The sequence below is a fragment of the Drosophila busckii genome, chromosome 3L (assembly GCF_011750605.1).
Source record: "Drosophila busckii strain San Diego stock center, stock number 13000-0081.31 chromosome 3L, ASM1175060v1, whole genome shotgun sequence".
NCBI classification, from domain to species: Eukaryota; Metazoa; Arthropoda; class Insecta; order Diptera; family Drosophilidae; genus Drosophila; species Drosophila busckii.
The window spans coordinates 7,036,184-7,055,942 of record NC_046606.1 but is presented as its reverse complement, the minus strand read 5'-3'; the positions used below and the strand labels follow the sequence as shown (position 1 = coordinate 7,055,942).

The following is a 19,759-nucleotide window of genomic DNA, read 5'->3' as shown; positions in this document are numbered from 1 at the left end:
CACATGGCTGTCACAAGTGGTTGGGCTCTTGCTCTTGTGGTTATTATTATTATTATTGTTGTTGTTGTTGTTATTGTTATTGTCTTTGTATTTTGGCGGAAAAACTTGCTTTGATCAAAATGCGAGCAAGAAGCTTTGCGATAAGATCAAAGAAATTTTTGCCGCGCATTTCGTTACGTTTTTGTTGTTACGTTTGTAGTGCGCTTGTTTGTTGTTGTTGTTGTTATTATTTGATGTTTCGTTTCAGGTTCACACAGAGAGCGCGAGCGCAAACGTGAGCGCGAGAGAGCGGCGCGTAAAGCAAAGTAGCCAAACATTGAGTGAGTTGTAGTATTTGTGTATTTGCTTTAATCGCAGCAGACAATGGCGCTCTATACTAAATTATATATTTTTTCATTGTCGCTAGAGGCGTGCGCAGTTTGCCTTTGGCTTTGAACTTTAAACGGGCACATCAATCAAATTCAACTATAATTTTGCGCTATTTTCCAGCAATTTGTAAATGATACACATAAAAACGCAGCCAACAACTACAACGAAAAAAAAGCGGCGTGCCGCCAACAACAACAAGAACAACGAACGATCAACATCATCAACGATTTTAGTGTCTCAGTGTGTCAGTCTGTCAATTGTCTGTCTGTAGCGACTGTCGGCATTGCCGCTGTCTCTGCATAAATAACCATTCAGAAATCGTAAAGAAATCTTCAATCAATGTTTATTTAGGCTTTGATGTTTCGCCGCCGCGCCGCCAGCAACGACAATTTGCAGACAAAATGCAAATGACACGGACAATTTGAAAGAGCGAAAAAAACATAGAGAGAGAGAGAGCGAGAGGCCTACAAACACACATAAGCGAAAATTAAGAACGTACTTGCTGCTGCTGGATTAACATAACCTCAACTTTAATCGCCGCCGGCATTTGCAAGTAACGGTAGCTCTCTTGGCTAGCCCCCAAGCACGTGTAATCAGCGCAAGTGAGTGAGATGCGTGCGAGTGAGCGCGCAATACTTTCCAGCACTCTCTCTTCTCTCTCTTTGTGTGTGTGCTATCGCCTGTCGCTTTTGATTGCTGCCTGTCAGTCAGTCTAAGAACTTTGGAGGCCTTCCCCCGCAGTCAACAAAAAAATATTTGAAAGACTCCAAAAACAAAAAACAAAAAAGTGATACAAAAACAACTAAAACAACGCCGCTTGATGTTTGCCGCTCTACAAATTGACAATAGTTCTGACGTTGCTGAAGTGCGACCGCACGAGGTGAGTTTGCAAAGTTATTTACTGTTTTAAACTAACTAAAAGTTGAAGTTTAAATTATATATTTTATATATGAGGTTAGTAACTTTAAGTAAGAGATAATCTAGTTTATCTTCGCTCAAGTCGAAAATGCTTACGCAATTTATTGACATGCTAATACTTTTAATATACATATATACGCTTGTTATAACTTTTCTCGCTGCCCTCGCTCGTTTCACATGCTTGACAATTGAAATTTGTACAGCGCCTACAAGATCTTCAAATGTTAACCAAAGCTACAAATAAAAAAATTTACTACTACGAATACGAGTGTGTGCGCGGATTTACGCTGGAGTAAACAAAGCGCGTGCTCCACACACTCACACACACACACACGCATACAGTTACGCTTTAAATTCAAACGTACATTGCACTTGTTGTTTACCTGTGCAGAGAGCGAGAGAGCGGCAGCGAGAGAATGAGAGAGAGTAAGCGCGCGCGTCAAGCAGCTGCCGCCAAAGCAAAAGAGACAGACAAAAAAATAAAAGAAAACAACAAAAAAAGTAGAAGAAAAAAAATGTTCACAAGCGCCGCTTAATTACCCTATATAGAGTCTTAAGTTGCGCTATTAATTGCGGGCACTGCTTATTAATATTTTGCTTTTGGCTTGTAGCAACTGTTGCTGCTGCTGCTGCTGCTGGCAGCGATTTCTTGCGGCCAACAGCAAATGCCGACAAAGGCGCTAAGCTAAAACCCTATCTATCCCGCTCTGCTCTGGTCGCTGCTCCTCGCTAATCACTGGCCTGGGCAATAAGTTTGAGGCGGCAGCCTCTGTCTAGTGGGGGGGGTCTGGGACTGGGGCTGGAACTGGCTGGCAGCCAACTACTTGTCGCGACGATTAAATTGTCAGTTTTTATTAATTGCTGCAAATAGCAGCGTACGACGCCGCAGACGTCCACAGTAGCTGCTGCTGCTTTTGTTGTTGTTGTGGACACAGTTATTGGCGCTACTGGCGCTAAAATTAAGCATACGCCCCGTGCTGACTTGAATTGATTTGATATGATTTGCTGTTGCCTTTGTGAGCGGCATTTGTTTGTATATTTTTTTATTATTTTCAACTATTAATATGCATGTGTGTTAATTGTAATTGCATTTGCTTTGATTAATGCTATTTGCGTGGCAGTTTTGTTTAAGTGTAAGCTATAAATAAATTTGCTAATTTTTATTATAAAATGAAAGCAACAAATGCTGCGTCTCAATTGAAATTATTCAAGTAATTCCTGCTCTCTCTCTCCCTCTATTGCGCTCTCGTACACTCAAGCCTAACGACCTTGTCAAATGTAAGAAATTGTTGCATTGACTTCAAAGCGCGCAACGTCTTGGATTAAAGTAAATCCTACAACTTCAGCTTCAACTTTACTCTTGCCGCTCTTAAGGCAACTGCGCTTATCGCTTTAGGTTTTTTTTTAAATAAATAGCAGCGCATAAATAAACTTCCGTTGTTGTTGTTCAACTAATTGTTTGTTGTTTTTTTTCGAAAATTTTGTGCCATTGTTTTCTTTTAAAATGTTGTTTGATTTGCGTGTTAAAAAAAAAAAAGAATTTAGTTGAACTAAAGTAAGCAGCGCCTGTTGCTGTTGCTGCTGCTGTTGCCGTTGCTTGACCTGCAGCAATAAATAAAACAACAATTAAATTGACCTCAATATTTTGGGCATATAGCAGGCAAAATGTAATTGCCACGCATTGTGGCAAGTCTAGCAAGTTGCTGCTGCTGCTGATGATGCACCTGTTTGCAGCAATTTAATACATTTTTATGGCAAGGGAAATAACAGAGGCTGCCACTGCGGCTGTGGCTGCTGCAATGCCACGCAGGTAATTCGGAAGCAGCCTCAAATGAAGCCGCAAAAGCAACGACCGGCAAACTGAGCAATGCCAACAGCAGCAGCAGCAGCAACAACAACAAAGCGATGCCGCGGCCCAAAAACATGTAGCCAAGTGCCATGGCAACGTTATTAGACCGGCTACACACACACAGCTATACACATATGTGTGTGCATGTGTTCGAGCTCTGAGTGTATCTGTGGGATGTGCGCACGTCGATGCTGAACGCTGAACGCTGAACGCTTTTTACTCTGAGCGCGCTAACCCGTGCCGTTTTTAGTCTTTGTACTTTTGCCGCCAGCGTCGCTGCTGCTGCTGCTGCTGTGACTGTGACTGCGACTGCGGCATGTTGCAAAGCGAGGCAAGTTTGCCAACCAGTTCGAAGTTGGCAAAGTTGGCCCGAAAAACTCGCAGCGCGTTCGGCGTCGCAACTCATTGATCTTAACTTTGAAAAACAGTAGCTACTACTACTACGACAACAACAACAACAACAACAAGCGCAGCTTGTGCTTTAGGCCAGCATCAAGTGAAGCGGCTTGCAGCTTTTGTTGTTGTTTTGCTTGTTGCTGCTGATGAGGGTTTTATTTTATTTTTTGGTTTACTTTTGTAGCAGGCAAATCTAAAATTGTTTTTGTTGCTTACGTTTTAAAAGGATTTTCAAATTGATTTCGTTTGCTTTGCCCCGCTCTCGATATGCAAATGTCATAAATAAAGCTATGCCGCGCTTAAGTCGGAAGCTATTAATTTTAATTGACGTGCTACTGTAGCTTATATATAGATTTTGGTTTTTCGATTTTTGTTGTTTTTTTGAGCGGCAAACTTTTTGATATAGACAGCGGCTTTAATAAATTGTAGCTACTGTTGCTGCTGCTTAAGTTAAGGCTACTGTATGGCTTAAACCATAAATTTAGTGGCTTAACTCACCTGCTTATGTGTGTTGTTGTTGTTGCTGCTGTTGTTGTATTTAATCCGTTTATTTGTGACTTTAGTCGCCATGCTGCTTTTTTTTGTTTGTAGACTGCGCTTTAATTTGAATATTTAAGCAAACTGTTTGCGCTGCTTGTTGTTGTTGTTTTTTTTGAAGCTTTTGTTATTAACAATGCACTTGCAGTTTTCTTTTATTAGCGCTACACATTTTTCAACATTTACACTTGACACTTTCCAATATTTATTTCATATATAATATTAACACTGTACGCAAACGCACGTAGCTTGTTATTTTTATTATTATTTGCTATTTTTTTATCGTTGTTGATAACACGTCCGCACACGTTGAATGCTCGCGTTGGAATGAAATTTTTACCTTGCGCTGTTGTCGTCGCCGCCGCTGCCGACGGCTGCAGCGTTGCCGACGTTCGTTCGCTCTCGCTCTCACTCTCTGTTTCTCTCTCTCTCTCTCTCGCTTGCGCTGTGTGCGCGTTTGGCGTGGGGCAAGCGTTTTTGTTTAGAATACGCAAAATAATAACAAAACTAATAATAAACTGCAAGGCAATGCAATTTGAAAGAATTATGTGCTCACTCTCTCGCTCTCTCTTGCGCTCTCGCTCTCTGGCTTTGAGCTACTTGTTAAGCGTCTTATGCTTGTCTTTATCAGCGCCTTTGATCGGCTTCTGGTTTTTAGGCTTGTTGCAAGTTCGTTGCCTAAGTCTTTTGTTTTCCATGCCACACATAATGCTAATTTAATGTAATTGCAACTTTCGACTGTCTCACTGTGCAGGAAATAATTCGCTCAACTTTAAACTTATTTTTACGTATCTTTTTTTTATATTTTTAATGTGCCGCATTTTTGTGTTTTATGTGCGCTTGGGGATTTCTTGGAAAGCGCTGCTGCTGCTGCTGCTCTGACTGTGGCCCTGGGCCTTGGGCTTAAGCACATAAAATCTCAATAAAGTAGTCAGCGCGTCTTTATCTAATTGTAAATCTAAAAACAAAAAGAAAGAAACGGCGGCAGCTTTATGCTTAATTTTCTGTTTATTGCTTTATAATATATAAATTTTTGTTTTTATTTTTTAGGGAATTTTTTTTTTCGTGCCCTACGCATTTTCATTACCATTTCTAAATCGTATTTCAATTAATGAGCAACCAAAACCGAAGGCTTTTGATATTTTGCCGAAAGTTATGCCAGCCCCATAAAAATTTGTAGTTTGCAATTTGTTTTTATCTTTTATCTTTTCTGTGTATTTTTTTTTGGGGCTAACTGTATTAGCCAGTTGTGTAGGCCTAAGCGGCTCTATAAAAATTGTCGGCAAACTTGAAAGTGTTAATTGAGCAAGGCGCCGCAATTGCATTAAGTACGCGCAATTATAAAAAAAAAATAAAAAGCAGCAACTTGTATATATCTCTGGAGATTGCGCATACGCAATGCGTGGCAGTTGCAAGTGCCAGCGAAAGAGCGAGACTGGCAACAATTACAGTGGCAGAGAGAGCGCTGCGCTCTCTTCGCTGCTGCTGCTGCGCTGCTTCTAGCATGGACATACATTTCGCTTAAGCGTTAAGCGGTATCTCTTTGATCCTGGCATTCTATTGTTCCGTTTCAAAGGCCACTATTATGTAAACAATCGGCAGCTTTGATCTTGGCCGCATCAAAGTGTTGCCGCCAGCTTTCATCTTTTGCCGACAAATGCCCAGCGACGCCAGCAGCAGCCGCAGCAGCAGCAGCAGCAGCAGCAGCAGCAGCTGATGATGAAGAAGCAGCAGCAGCCCACTGCGTAGTTAAAGCTGCCACAGTCGCTGCTGCTGCTGCTGCCACTGAGCCATATAATTTCGCATGCTAGGCCAGCGCAGGCACCTGGAGCTCTCCTCAATGTAGTTGATGCTCTTACTCTGGCTGCTGCTGCTGGCATCATAACTTTCGGCTTAATCTTCAAAGTCGCTGTTGCCGCTGCTTTGTGGCTTGACATCAATCGTAGTCGCTCGCTCTCGCTCACTCACGCTCTCTCTCTCTAATCTCTCGCAGCGCAATTAAAATTTTCAGTCACAGCTTTATTAACGGTTCAGTCTGCACAGGCAGGCCTTTGATCCTTTGCCACACTGCCAACTGTTGTTCCTGCTTGCAACAGCTGCAACATTGTGTCGCTTTCTCGCTCGCTCAGCAACAGCAACAGGTGCTGCTGCTGCTGCTGCCTTGGCTCTAATTCCAGCAGCTTATCGACATTATAATTGCCTTGCATTTCGAGCAGTTAGTGTTGTCAGCAGTCGAGCAGTGTTGCAAAGTGCGCATAAAATGCTAAATTTATGCGCAATTTGCTATAAAATTAATTAAGTTCTGAGCTCTGTAGACTTTAATAGTTCGGCAGCTTAGTGTTAATAAATAAGCGTTTTATATTTATAGTAATTTTTATGGCAACGCATTAAAAGCGCGTTGCCTAATTATAGTTTAATTAAAGTTGCGTTATTAAAATAATTATTATTAAAAATATATAAAAACAAACGTTAACAATTTGCAATTTATAATAACAAAACTGAGCAGCTTAAGCGAAAAGCATTGGCAGTAATAATAATAATAATAATTTTAAATTAACTAAGTTAAGCTTGAATTATTAAAAGCAATTAATACAATATAAAACTTAAGCTACAAAGTTATTGAAATTGCGCATTTACTTTTATAGTTTGATTAAAGTTACTATAGAAAAATAAATATGAAAAATACAGCAAATCCACAGATATTATGACAAATTATTAAAGCTCATAAAAAACACTTAAAAAATATAAAAAACTAATTAAATGCATAGCAAGTTTTTATAAGTTTGAAAGCAATTTATTTAATTGTTTAATATATTTAAAAATTTGTTTAGCATTAAAGCAATTCGAGCTTAAAAGCGCCCACATTTGCCTTAATTTTATTAAATTATAAAGCCTTAAACTTTAATTTAAATTTAGTAGAATTTGCTGTGCCAAATTTCAGCGTTTGGGGTTAGTTGGTCGCTCTCTCTCTCTCTCTTAAACGCGCTCTCGCATTCGAAGCTCTTTCAACTCTTAGCTAACGTCTTTTGCGCACTCGGCGACTCACTTGGCGGCAAATTGCTGTTGCATGCAGCGACGGCAGCAGCAGCAGCAGCGACGGCAGCAGCAACTGTTTGGCGGCAAAACAACAAAGCGGAATCTCTGCATTGGGCACACGCCATTCCCAAGATCAAAGCGTGCCGACAAAGCCAAGGCACAGATTTTTCTGAGGCTGCCGCCGCCACCGTTGGGGCAGCAGCAGCAGCAACTGTTGCCTCGTAGCTGCTGCTGCTGCTGCTGCTCATTTGTGTTTTGAGGCGCATTGTGCGACGCGCGTGTTAAGTGGACTGTGAATATGAAAGGAAAGTTTGTATTAAAAAAAGAAACAGCAGAGAGCGAGAGAGCAAAACAACTTTTGCCGCCAAATAAATGCAGACAAGGCAACTCCTGGATACGAACTGGCCGCTGGTCAGTCTCAAGTGTATTTGTGTGTGTGTCGTCGTCTTGCGTCTCGGCGTCCCTTAGGCTTAATCAAGCAACGCATCGGCGGCGTATCACAGTAGCACTTTAAACGTAAATTGCTTTTAACATGGTTATTACAATCTTAACGTTTGTCTGGCTCAGCTTCAGGCAACAGCAGCAGCAGCAACAACAAATGAGCAACAGGTTGCTGCTGCTGCTGCTGCAATAGAAGTCTTGTCTGTTGACTTGTTTGTAGCTGTGTGTGTGTGTTAGCCCGTTAGCTTAGCAAGTTTGTTGCCTTTTGTGTTTCGCCGTCTGTGGGCCCCGCGCGCGCGCGTTTCATTTGGTGAAGATTGTTGTAATTATGATTGCGCGATTATGATTGGATTAGTTTAGCTAGCATTTTGCCCCTTCAACGAAATTGTTTTGCTTTGTTGTTGTGGCGGAAATGAGGCAAATGCCAGCTGCTAATTAGTTAAGCGCTTGCCAACTGCAGATCAAAAGCAAACAGCCGCAGGATTAAGCAGAGAGCGAGCGAGTGAAAAACTGAGCCTCAGTTTTTGCCGATAATCTTTTGCATTTAAATATTTCGCCAGAAACACGCAAATCCGCTGACTTGTCACACCTTGTGCGCAGGTAACAACTGCAACAGCAACAACAACAACAACAGCAGCAGCAACAACTGTTGATCAAAGTGAGTGCCGCTGATTAAAAAGGGGGAATTTGTCGCCCTTTTTGCAGTAGTAACTTGCAGCCCATAAAATACCTAACATAGGGTATAATAAACTAAAGCTGTTGCTGCTCATAAATAAAATGCAGGCAATGCTGTTGCTGCTGCTTCTTAGCATATTTGGGAATTTCCCAACAACAGGCCAGGCGAAAATTTAAGAATTTAAACAAACAAAATGCATAACATGTGGCTGCTATTTTACAATACAAACTCAAATATATAACAAAATATTTGTAAAATTCCTTACACTCAATATTAGCCAACAAAAGTTTTCAAGCAACAAAACAAACTAAAAGCAATTTATTCAATGATTTAAATGCATACACAATAATGTGTTAATATTAACAACGAATTGTGCATTAAATAAAAAAAGTTTCTTATTAATTTCTAGCCTTTGTATTATTTAAAGACTTATATTTAAAATAAAGCTACTGCTGTGTACAAATTTCAAACATTATTTATTTATTATTTCAATTTATTTTGAAACATATTTGTGCATTAATTTATTTATTTTGAGTCTCAAATGCAATTTGATTTCAATTGAATGCGCTCAAATTCTCGCAGCTTGCTCTTGCCCATTCCAAGGTATACAAAAGTCTATGCAACTCAGACAGCGGCATGCCGCCAACTGTTGCATGCCGCTTGCCGCTTGCGACAAACATAAGTATTTAATTTCAGGTAAATTTGTAAGATAAATAATTGTCGCTTACCTGACGCGATGCGCTTCAAAGAACTTCATTGTGTTTTGCATATTGCAGCGAATCATTCACTGTAACTGCCAGACAGCCAGCCAGCATGCATGTGTGTGCATGTGTGTGTGCGTGTGTGTGTGTGAGTGAGAACTTTGGCCAAAAGGACCTTCAAAAGCAGCCGACTGTTCTTTATGTCAATGCGTGTGTGTGTGTAGATTATGAACAGCGGGGCGAGCGGCAAGCGGCAAGCGACGGCGACGGCGACGGCGACAACGAGCATCATTGTTAGCCATCAACTGGGAGTAGAGTTGGGTCGTCTGCTGGGCTCTTGTAATATCAAAATATCTCATGCTGGGAGCGGATCACAACAGCGGGACATGAACGATCAATAACAGCTCAAGTCGCACACTTTTGATGTGTCGCTGCCGCTCGCTCTCTGGAGAGGCACAAATTTAGGTGGAAACTATGTGTCTGTGTGAGTGTGTGTGTGTGTCTCACTGTCAAAACACTCAGAATGCGCCACACACAGCGTGGAGAGCAGTCGCCGTCGCCGCTCGTAGATTGAAACTTCAATGATGACGAATCGGAAATGGCGACGCTGCAACAGGCATTGATAATCAATAAGCCGAGTAATGCAAGCGCAGCTCAGAGAGAGAGAGAGAGAGCGAAAGAGCGAGCGAGAGCGAGAGCGACTTCCCGCTGTGCGTGGCTCATCAAATTGTGCCAAGATTTATGAGCAAGTTGATTGAGTTTTCTTATGCTTTGAATACGGCAAACTTCAGACAGGACCACCGCACACCAAAAACACAGCAAGCGCTCGCTCTCCCGCAGTTTGCAGCGCATGCAACAGCAACATGCAACACAGCGACAGCAACAGCAACAGCAACAGCAACTTGGATTCACTCTGAGCAGTTAGCGCTGCTCTGGGCCATGTTGACAAATTGTGCGAGCAAAGACAAACAGCAACTGGCTACAGTGGAAGCAACAGCAACAGCAACAGCAACTGCAACTTGTAGTGTTGGCGCCAAACTAGCAGCAACAGCAGCAGCAACAACTAGCAGCAAAAATCAATTCAATTGAAATGCAACAATTTAAGCAAAACCAAAGCTTAGTCCAGTTTAAAAAAGACAAAAGTGTTTGTTGCTTATAGTTAAAAAATAAATGCTCAATCAGCAACTCTAAGCAAACAATTTGAAAGAATTTTTAATTATGCTATGCTCTTAGTTTATGACAAATTATGCTGCAATAACAAAAATAGCAGCACTGCCTATTTATTAATTATTTAAATATAATAAACAAAGTTTTGATAATGCTAATATAAAAGCAAAAGTTTAGCAACTAACAAATGGCTGCTAAAAAATTTATAAAAAATTAAAAAAAATATAATTGCTGCCATTAGACAACTTTCAAATGCATAGTTGTGTTTATTGCTAAAGTTATAAAACAAATCTTAAAGCTATGAATCAAATAACTTCATTGATACGTTAAGCATTTTATATCTTCGTTGCTCTGGCTACATTATTGTAATATAGAATTTATTCTATTTATTTAAATAATTTTCAATTGCTTACTTAATATTTCTATTGGCATTACTTAGGCTTAAGTGGAATATTTCAGAGCAGCTGCTGCTTAGAAGCTGCAACTTGTTGCCAGCAGTTTACTCCAGTTTGCTTTTTATAGGCATAAAGTCCTTGAAATGCGCATTTAGACTTTAACTATAGCTTAGTTAAGCAAAAAGTCAAGTTTTTAATGTGTCCGTTGTTGTTGTTGTTGTTGTTGCCCGTCATATGATATAGGGCCATTTAAGCCACTGGCATTGTTGTTTATAGTTTGACAAATTGCGCTGATATTGCAACATGTTGATTGAACGCACACGCGGCAACATTGTAAGCCAACGCCAGCGGGCAGCAGCAAGACTGAGAGAGAGGGGGAGGGGGGCAGAGAGTGGGTCTGGAGCTGTGTGCGCGTGCTCAGTCGCTTAGGCTTGAGCTTGAGCTTGGGGCAAACAGCAGTTGGTTGGTGGAGCAGCTTCAAGTTTCGAGTGCCCGCGCCATACAAAGCGCATGAAAAACTCTAAAGAAATAAAGAAATAAATAAAGCAGGCAACAGCGTAAAAAACGAGACAGCGCAACAGAGAGAGAGAGAGAGAGCTCTAGAGCGAGTGAGCGAGAGAGGCACAAAAGCAGACGCGAGATGCCGACAAAGTAATAAACCAATTAGGACATCAAAGTGTTCAACCGACAGGCAACAACAGCAGCCAGAGCCAGAGTCACAGCCCAGAGAGTCCCAGGGAGAGATCAGAGAGATTTGCGCTGATCCGACTTTGATTCTAAGCAAAGCAACCAAAAAAAAAAAAAACGCAACAGAGTTACAAACATAATGTCGCCAGCACTAGCTTCAAATCGATAACTAAGCTTCACAAATTTGAGTGTTAGTCAACACTGGTATAAAGTATAAAGCAGTGGGCGAAGCTATGCAGCACTAAATGCGAAGAATGAGTAAACAGCAAATAATGATAATGAAAAAATTATAAAGATTTTAATGAATATTTGAGGTGCCCAAACATTTATTTATTTTGAAATTTTTACTTAAGATAAGCGGTAAAAGTAGTAGTAGTAGTAGTAAAAGTAGTAGTAGTAGTAGTAAAAGTAGTAGTAGTGGTAGTAAAAGTAGTAGTAGTAGTAGTGGTAGTAGTAGTAAAAGTAGTAGATCAAAAATATTGTAAATGGAAGAAATTTCAAGTCAAGAAATTTAGAAATTCTAAAAATATGTTTACAAAATTTTGTTTATTTTTTAGAGCATTTTATGTTTAATATTCAATTCAAGCCACACTCGTTCTAGAAAGTTTAAACCTTTAAAAATGTTTAAAATGTTTGCATAAAATTTCAGCTTTTGTTTAGACAACAAATCGTTTAAGTCAAAGCTTTTATGAGTTCCCAGAACATTTTATAACTTGACATACTTGTGCTAGAAAGTTAGATGGAAGTTGGAAATATAACTAAATCTTCCCCCACCGTGCACATTTAATTGAAATTTGAAATTTAAATTTTTATTTTGTATAGTTTCGCTTTCTCGCCACATAAATAATGTATTGACCTCCTATATTCGCATTATGCAGATTTGTCGGCTAGTTAACATTTAAATCATCGGCGCATGTTTGGCTACGTCAAGGAACTTCAAAATAAGCGACTTTTGTGTTATAAAATAAAATCAGTAGCTGTTTGTTTGGTTTGATTTTAGATTTGGAGACAACACCCCCGCCGCTTACAATGCCAAAGGCGGCGGCATTCATTAAGAATTTAAATCGCACATAATTAAGCCACAATAAATAGTTTAGGCAAAACAATCAGCGGGCAGCAACAATAGCAGCAACAACATTATTAATTAAATCATAAAACGTTGAGCACATCATTAAAATCGTTCAAATTGCTACTCGACTTGAAAGCGACAACAAAAGACAGAAACAAAAGCATATTTTTGCTTGAATATACATAACTGAATATTATATTGTTTATTTGGTGTATTGTTGTTATTTTTAGCTATGCATATCCAATATTAGCAAATAAACATTTTTGTTTATTAATTCAAATGGAGCTTTGTTGTCGCTTCAGTTGATTGGATCAAATGGGATAGCGACATATTTTGTTTGCCCCCCCTGCACTACTCTCTCTCTCTCTCTCTCTCTCTCTCTCTCTCTCTCTCTCTTTGTGTCTTTGGCTGGTTGTTAGCAGGCTCAAGCTTCAGCATCACGCCCACTCAGCTGACTCGTCTTGCTGCTCTGGGGCTTTGTTGCTGGAGCAGCAGACGGCACGTGGTAAACGAGCTGCATGCTTCAAAGGCGCCGGCCACGGCCCACCTAAATGTTAAATTGAATACGCAAAGCAAAGCGAGAGCCACAGTCAGAGCCAGAGCTGGAACTGGAGCCGGAGCAAGGCGCAGAGAGCCTAAACTGGTTGCAAACGTACATAAACCATTTAAGCCGAAAAGAAATCGGCGCTTTTGGCCAAACTACTAACGATATCAACGTTATGGGGGGGGGGACGACAGTTGGCCAAAGCTTAAATTTATATTGACTGCAGTTATGAATACTCTAACTGGCTTAGCAATTGTCAGAATTGTTAAAGATTGAGCGTAGCTATATTCGAGAATTTAAAATTAATAACAAAGCACAGAGCACAATTATTTATAATTCATACATTTTATTTATAATATTTCAAATTCAATACTTCTGTTGTCTGTGACATTTCTAGAAAATATCCAGAGATTTTAATACAAACTTATTTGGAAACTTCTCAAAGCAAATCTTGATAGACTCAGAACTTAGATAGATCTAATTTTTGGTAGTGTTTAGTTATGGAAACGATTTGAGGCAAGAATGATTATTGTGGTATTCAATTATTAAATATTCAGAAATATATTACATACTGATCTAGAAAGGAGATTCTGACTGAGATTCTGATTTTTTATCTTATCAAATTATTAAAACTAAAAGTTCAGCTCTTCAACTCTTGCTTAAGTCTGATTAAGAGCAGCACATAGTCGTCTTGGTTTTTAGAGCGGCTCATCTACTTATGTTCACCCACAGCTTTTGGAACGGCAGCTCTGCTGGCGGGTGTGGAGGGGTCGAGAGTTAGGTCGAGATATCAATTTTGGTTATTTGGAATTTCAAAGAGGCCGCATTTCATTTCACAAAGTCAAAACAGTTAATTTATATCATGTCGCGACTACTGGTCTTACTGATTTTGCATTTTGTCTATGTGTGTGCGTGTGTGTGTGTGTGTGTGTGCGTGCGTTTCGAAATTGAAATATGAAAATGAAATCAATTTCGGCCCCGAGACGAAAACCTGATTAGAGCGGCCAGACAAACATCAAAGCGGGCGGATTCGATGCTTAAAATGTGTCCTAAAATTAGTTGGCCATAGACTTGATGCATACAAATTGCTGCCGTAGCTGGAACGTCCTTGAAGCGGCGGCTGCGTAACTGAGTAGCCGTCGAAGGACACGTCTTGTCAGCAGGTGCAGAGGCGGCCAGTCAAGCCACAAAAGGTGCCGCTGAGCTGAGGCTAATTTCAAATTACACACTTCATTCGTCTAGCATAATGTTGAGAGAGAGCGAGAGAGTAGCGAACGGTGACGGGTTGGGGGGTAGTTGATCTGCAGATTGATTCCCACTGGCCGTAGCTAAAACGCTCTTTTTTCCAAAGCCAACCGCAATTGACAGCGCTCGCTCTCTCGCTCTCTCTCTCCCACTTTGTCGCTGATCCTGCACATCAAACGCCGCCGCTCGCCCCGCTCGCTCCTTGCCCTACATGCATTTGCAGCAAATGTGCGTGCAACATGAATTTGTTTCTCTGTTCTGTGTTTTTTTTTTCTGTCATTTGTGGGTGTGTCTTATTTTAAAGCAATTAAACCTTACTGAAGCTGAAGCGTGTCTTCTTAGATTTGTGCCCGCTAATCTAATACGAGGACATTTTTATTCTTTTCTTTTTGTTTTCTGTTGTTTTTAGCTGCTTTTGATGTTCGCCGCTCTTAGTAGGCGTAGCTAACAGCTCGTTCTACTCTCGCGCGCTCTTTGGCTTTCTTTTGTTGCTTTTGAAATGAGATTTGTGTTGAAAAATCTATCAGCATTACCGGGAAGGCCCAAAGGGTTTGACATGACAGCGCGCTTACCTGTTTAGAAGAAAGGTCCTTTTATGCCTTAGCTGTGTGTGTGTGTGTGAGTAACAAAAGCGTTTTCTATTTTTAGACACGCTTAAGTTATGCCTTTGCTACTTGTTAGATTTATTTTATGCTCATTTGACATTCTAAGTTGTTGTTAAGAGCAACAAATTACATTTTGATTGGCTACAGAGATTTATAGATTTTATTTACATATAAAACATATAAAATGCCAGCGCGCTTATATTTAATATATTTGTATTTTTTTCTATTAATAAGTAAAGTAAATTAAGTGACACGAAACTCGTTTTTTCTTTTGATTTTCAGTTAAAAAATCAACTTAAAACTCTTTAATATTTAAAGGAATTTTGTGTATTTCAAATTAGTTTTTTTTTTATATGTTTTAAAATAAAACAATTGCCCAAATTAGCATTTTATAGCAAAAGGATCAAATATATTCATTTCAACTTTAGTACTTCTAACTAAAAGCAGCAAATTATGCGAGCGTGCTAAAATTTATTAGCGCCATCTAGTGAGAAAACATGCTTGTACTAAATAACTAAAAGCAAGCTAAAACTTAACGAAGCTGCCAAAGCAGCTAAAGTGAGTGAACTAAAATAAATTTTTAGATCAGCAACTAACCTGTTTGCGCATGTACTAAAATATCCTTTTTCGAAATCGCAACGCAATAAACTTAATAACGAAGTTTAGCAAAATAAACTCAAGGCAAAAATGAAATGTTAAGCTGCAATTAATCATAGATTTGATATGTATAAAGATTAAAATCTATATATATATAGATAAGTAAGCGTTAAGTGCTGTTGCTTTGTTATAGTTAAAAGCGCAGATTGCACTTACTAATAAAAGAGAGAGAGAGAGAGAGAGCGGTGGCGGGTAAGGCAAGCAGACGTTAAGTCTTATTTAGAGGTTAAGCCTTATCATTTATCATGATAGGGCAAGTGTTGCGTTATATGTCTGCAGAGGCTATATCTTGATATCGTCTTGCTATGCATTATGCTTCAGTGACAACAATAAACACTTGAGAGTCAAACAAAACCCAAGTCAAATACTTGGGGCTTCCCCTCGCCCCCAAGACAAACAGTCAGCCAGCCAAGCCAGAAGGGTGAAGCTCAACTTGAATTGTTTTGTCAATGGGTTTGTGATTATTTGTATGTGTGTGTGTCTCTCTGTGTGCGTGTGTGAGTGTTTGTGATTTGCTTTTATGAATGCGAGAATAAAGCAAAAGTTTTCTACGGTCACGCTTGCTTGACGTCTCAAAGGGCCAAAGTAACTGAGGATTAGTGTAAAAGCAAATGTAATACACGCAAGAGTGAAAGAGATAGCAAGCAAGATAGAAAGAGAGAGCGCGCATCATGCGCTTTGGCATTGAGAAGTTTTTAACAGTTTTAAAGTTTTTGCAACAGCTGTTTGTTGCTCTTTGGCTGGCTGCATGTTTTATTAATGCCTGCATAACATTTGCCCAACTTTGCTGTTTGTGTTTCATAAATTATATAGACTGCAGCAGCAACAGCAGCAGCGGCAGCAATAATAATAATCATTTTAGTTAGCCTGCTGCTTAGAGCGCGCAGCATCACGCATACGCAACGTGTACAATTTACAAGTGCGCCACAATGTTTGCTCGCAACTAAAAATGCAATGAATTTATAATATTGCCGATAATTTGAACAAATTATGGTTGAAATTACAAAATTTTCGTGTATTGGCCCAAACCAACTCCCAGCGGAGTTCATAGCTGCAGTAAAATTAATTGAAAGTAGGGCATGCGCTGCTGCATAAGCAAACAAGTAACAAGCGCTGCCCCAACTTAATAATATGCCAAGTTTTTATTTCTATATACATATATATTTCGTTAGGTATTTGGCACTTCGATCATTTGGGTCTGCGCATTGTTTTCGTTGCATTTGCTCTGTTTGTTTTTGCTGCTCTGTTTGGCTGAGTGCAATTGTTGCAAGAATTTATTTGTATTGTCGACCTAGGGAAAACAATTACCAGGGAATGGGAGTGCAAATATGCCAGCTAAAATATTTGTTTAAATATTCGTTAGTTTTCAATTTCCAACTGGCAATTGTATTGTGCCGCCCCCACCCATTCCCACTTGCTCACAATGCGCTTTTGGGCACATTTAAGCCGTTCGAAAGTGCGCCACATAAAATGAGATTGGGCCAATAAGTGCACTAACTGCACACACACACAAACACGCACACACACACGCACACACACACATGCATGCTGTTCTAAATGCCGCAGCATTGTTGAATTTTGGTTGCCTTGCAAAGTGATTTACGCAATTAAAATAATTTCATTCAAATGCTCTATAATTCAACTGGCATTTCAGGCAGCGGCCAGTTTGTGCCTTGCCGCATTTACCACGCCACACACACACACACACACGCACGCCACAGTCCTTGACAATACACACACCAACAACAGCAGCAGCAGCAACAAACGCTCGCCATAAATCTGTTGTAAAAATGCACACACACAACTATTACGCAGATATTTCTGCATTATCGTTTGCCACAAGTTTTTCGGGGGCATTAAAGACTTTAAGTCCGCACTGCTTTAATGCATTAATGAGTGTTGCAGCCCTCGCACTAAAAACTGCAATTGGGCAAATAAAAATTTGAATTTATCTGCATTTGCCTCAAAATAATCAGCATATTAATTTATTTTTGCATCAGCTGAATTTACTATAATTTTAGTTTACTTTCCAATTCACAGATTGCTGATCTGCCTGCAGCTCAGGACACTCAGGACTTCATCTCATCAGGCGTGTCGACCTATTAATATTAATATATTAATTTAACACAAATAATTTTAAATACAACTTACTCCTAGCACTATTTAAATACAATTTATTTACTTTTTTTGAGTACAAGGATATTATATGCTATAAGGTAAGTAAGCGTTAGAGTAAGATGCATTGGTTCAAGGACTACAAATTTTGCAAGGCTTAAATGACTTCGGGCTGCATGCAAGGATCTGCATTCGTTGGCTAGCACACTGCCAAGTTCGTTGCTTTAGTCGCTCTTGTTGACATATTTCAGCTTTGAAGTATGCAACAAATTTCAGTTAATTTGCAGCTGCAATTCTATAAAGGAAATTGGCCATAGCTCGGCCATATCCTGTCGCATCTTAAAAATGTTTGGCTTACGGCACTCACAGCATTGCCCTCTATCGCACTGCATTCAAGGATTATGGGGTTATCATATTATCCCAGCACTTGGAAATTTTCAGCCAGAGGGCTTAAGAAAAGTGCCCAAAAACATAAAACACGCTGTAGTTCCGAAACTATAAGGACAATTTTGATGTCCTTTGACCAGTAGATAGTCCTTTTGAATAAGCATCGTTTGGCACCAATTTCATCCTGATCCTGCAAAGGATACGGGAGATACAGCCATTTTTCTGTATATCGAAAATGCAGTTTTTCTCAGCTCCTGTAAGGATATTCGTCCTTTGAGTGATATATTCTGAAAGGTCTTTAAGAGCACTACTTGCATGCCAAGTGGCATCCTTGTAGTCCTTGTAGTTTCCGAGAAAAAGGACAATTTGTGTTTTTGGGCCATTTTTTGCGACCCACCCCCTGCAAATTTTTTCGGCAGAATTTTTTGCACGATTTTGAAAATCCTTGAATGCAGATCGTTAGATTTGATGCCCAGGAGCACGAAAATGATTCCTTTGGAATTGGAATTATAATTAAGCATGTATGCCAAGTTTATTGTGCGATTTGAGCTTGTTTACATAGTTCAGCCTTAAAGTATGCAACTAATTGTAGTTGATTTGCAGGTGCAATTCTAGAAAGAAAATTGGCCATAACTCGGTCATATCCTGTCGCATTTTAAAAATTTTTGGCCAAAACACTCACAGGATCAAACTCTACCGAACTGCGTTCAAGGATTAGGGGGTCATCTTATTATCCCAACACTTGGAATTTTTCGGGCTCAAGGTGCAAGGAAAGCGGCTAAAAACACAAAATGCACTGTATCTCCGAAACTACAAGGACAATTTAGATGTGCTTTGGTCAGTCGATAGTCCTTTTGAATAAGGATCATTTGACACTAGTTTGGCCCTGATCCTGCGCAGGACTCACGAGCTAGAGCTGATTTTCTGTATACGGAAAATGCCGTTTTTCTCCGCTCCTGTAAGGATATTCGTCCTTTGAGTGGTACATTCTGAAAGGTCTTTAAGCGCACTACTTGCGTGCCCAGTGACATCCTTGTGGTCCTTGTAGTTTCCGAGAAAAAGCACAATTTGTGTTTTTGGGGCAGTTTTTGCGACCCACCCCCTGCAAATTTTTTCGGCAGAATTTTGTTTGACAATTTTTAAAATCCTTGAATGCAGATCGTTAGATTTGATGCACAGGAGCACGAAAATGAAGGTCCTTTTGGAATTGGAAGGATAACGCAGCAGCAGGAGCCTATAAAGCTATGTCCTTGCATAGCAAATTAGCCACAGCGCCGAAACTATAAGCCCGATACGTATGTCCTTTGGCATGCAGATAGTGCTTACGTTGATGCTTTAAATGACATAGTCCTGGTGTTGATGCTGTAAAGGAATTGTGTGTTATAGGCAGATGAGAGCATATATTAAGGCTGCTGTCCTTTGAGGCACTACTTACCCAACAAATAGCAATGCAATTGTCCTGCAACAGCGCTAACAATTAGCGCTAACAATTAATAGTGCAATTTTATGCGAGCAGCGAATTGTTCTAAACGCAATTTAATGGCTAATTAACGCAGCAATTGTTGCCAGCAGAAATCACTGCATAAAGCATGTCCTGCGCAACTTTCAAGTGTGTGTGTGTGAGTGTGCGCGCTTTAAACTTGTTTTGTGACTGCTGTCAGGCTGCTATCAAATCAATAACAAAATATTGTGACTGCTGCCAAAAAGGATAACAGCATGCGCCTAATGCGCGCGCTCAGCACATTAAATAAATTCTTGCGGCCTAAACAGAAAAATCAAAACTCACACATGTGAGCGCTCGCCGCTGAGACAGGCGAGAGTATAAAAATTTGCATAAACAGCGGCCTGGGCGTCGCTGTCCTTGTGGCGTCTAAATGGTTGTTAGGGCGCGGCTGGAGCGGCATTGTGTTCAATGCAGTTGGCAGTTGGCATGCTGGGCACATGGCTGGTTGGTTGGTTGGTTGG

General features: G+C 40.0%; 1 protein-coding gene across 1 annotated transcript in view; it reads right to left on the bottom strand.

The window, feature by feature from the left end:
- Window positions 1–17,294: 17,294 nt before the first annotated feature.
- The window catches only part of LOC108600684, a 90,853-nt gene continuing 88,388 nt past the window's right edge, over window positions 17,295–19,759 (bottom strand). Inside the window, exon 10 of the mRNA XM_017988393.2 lies at window positions 17,295–17,391. The gene's annotated coding sequence lies outside the window, so the exon portion shown is untranslated. The remainder of the gene's footprint in view (window positions 17,392–19,759) is intronic.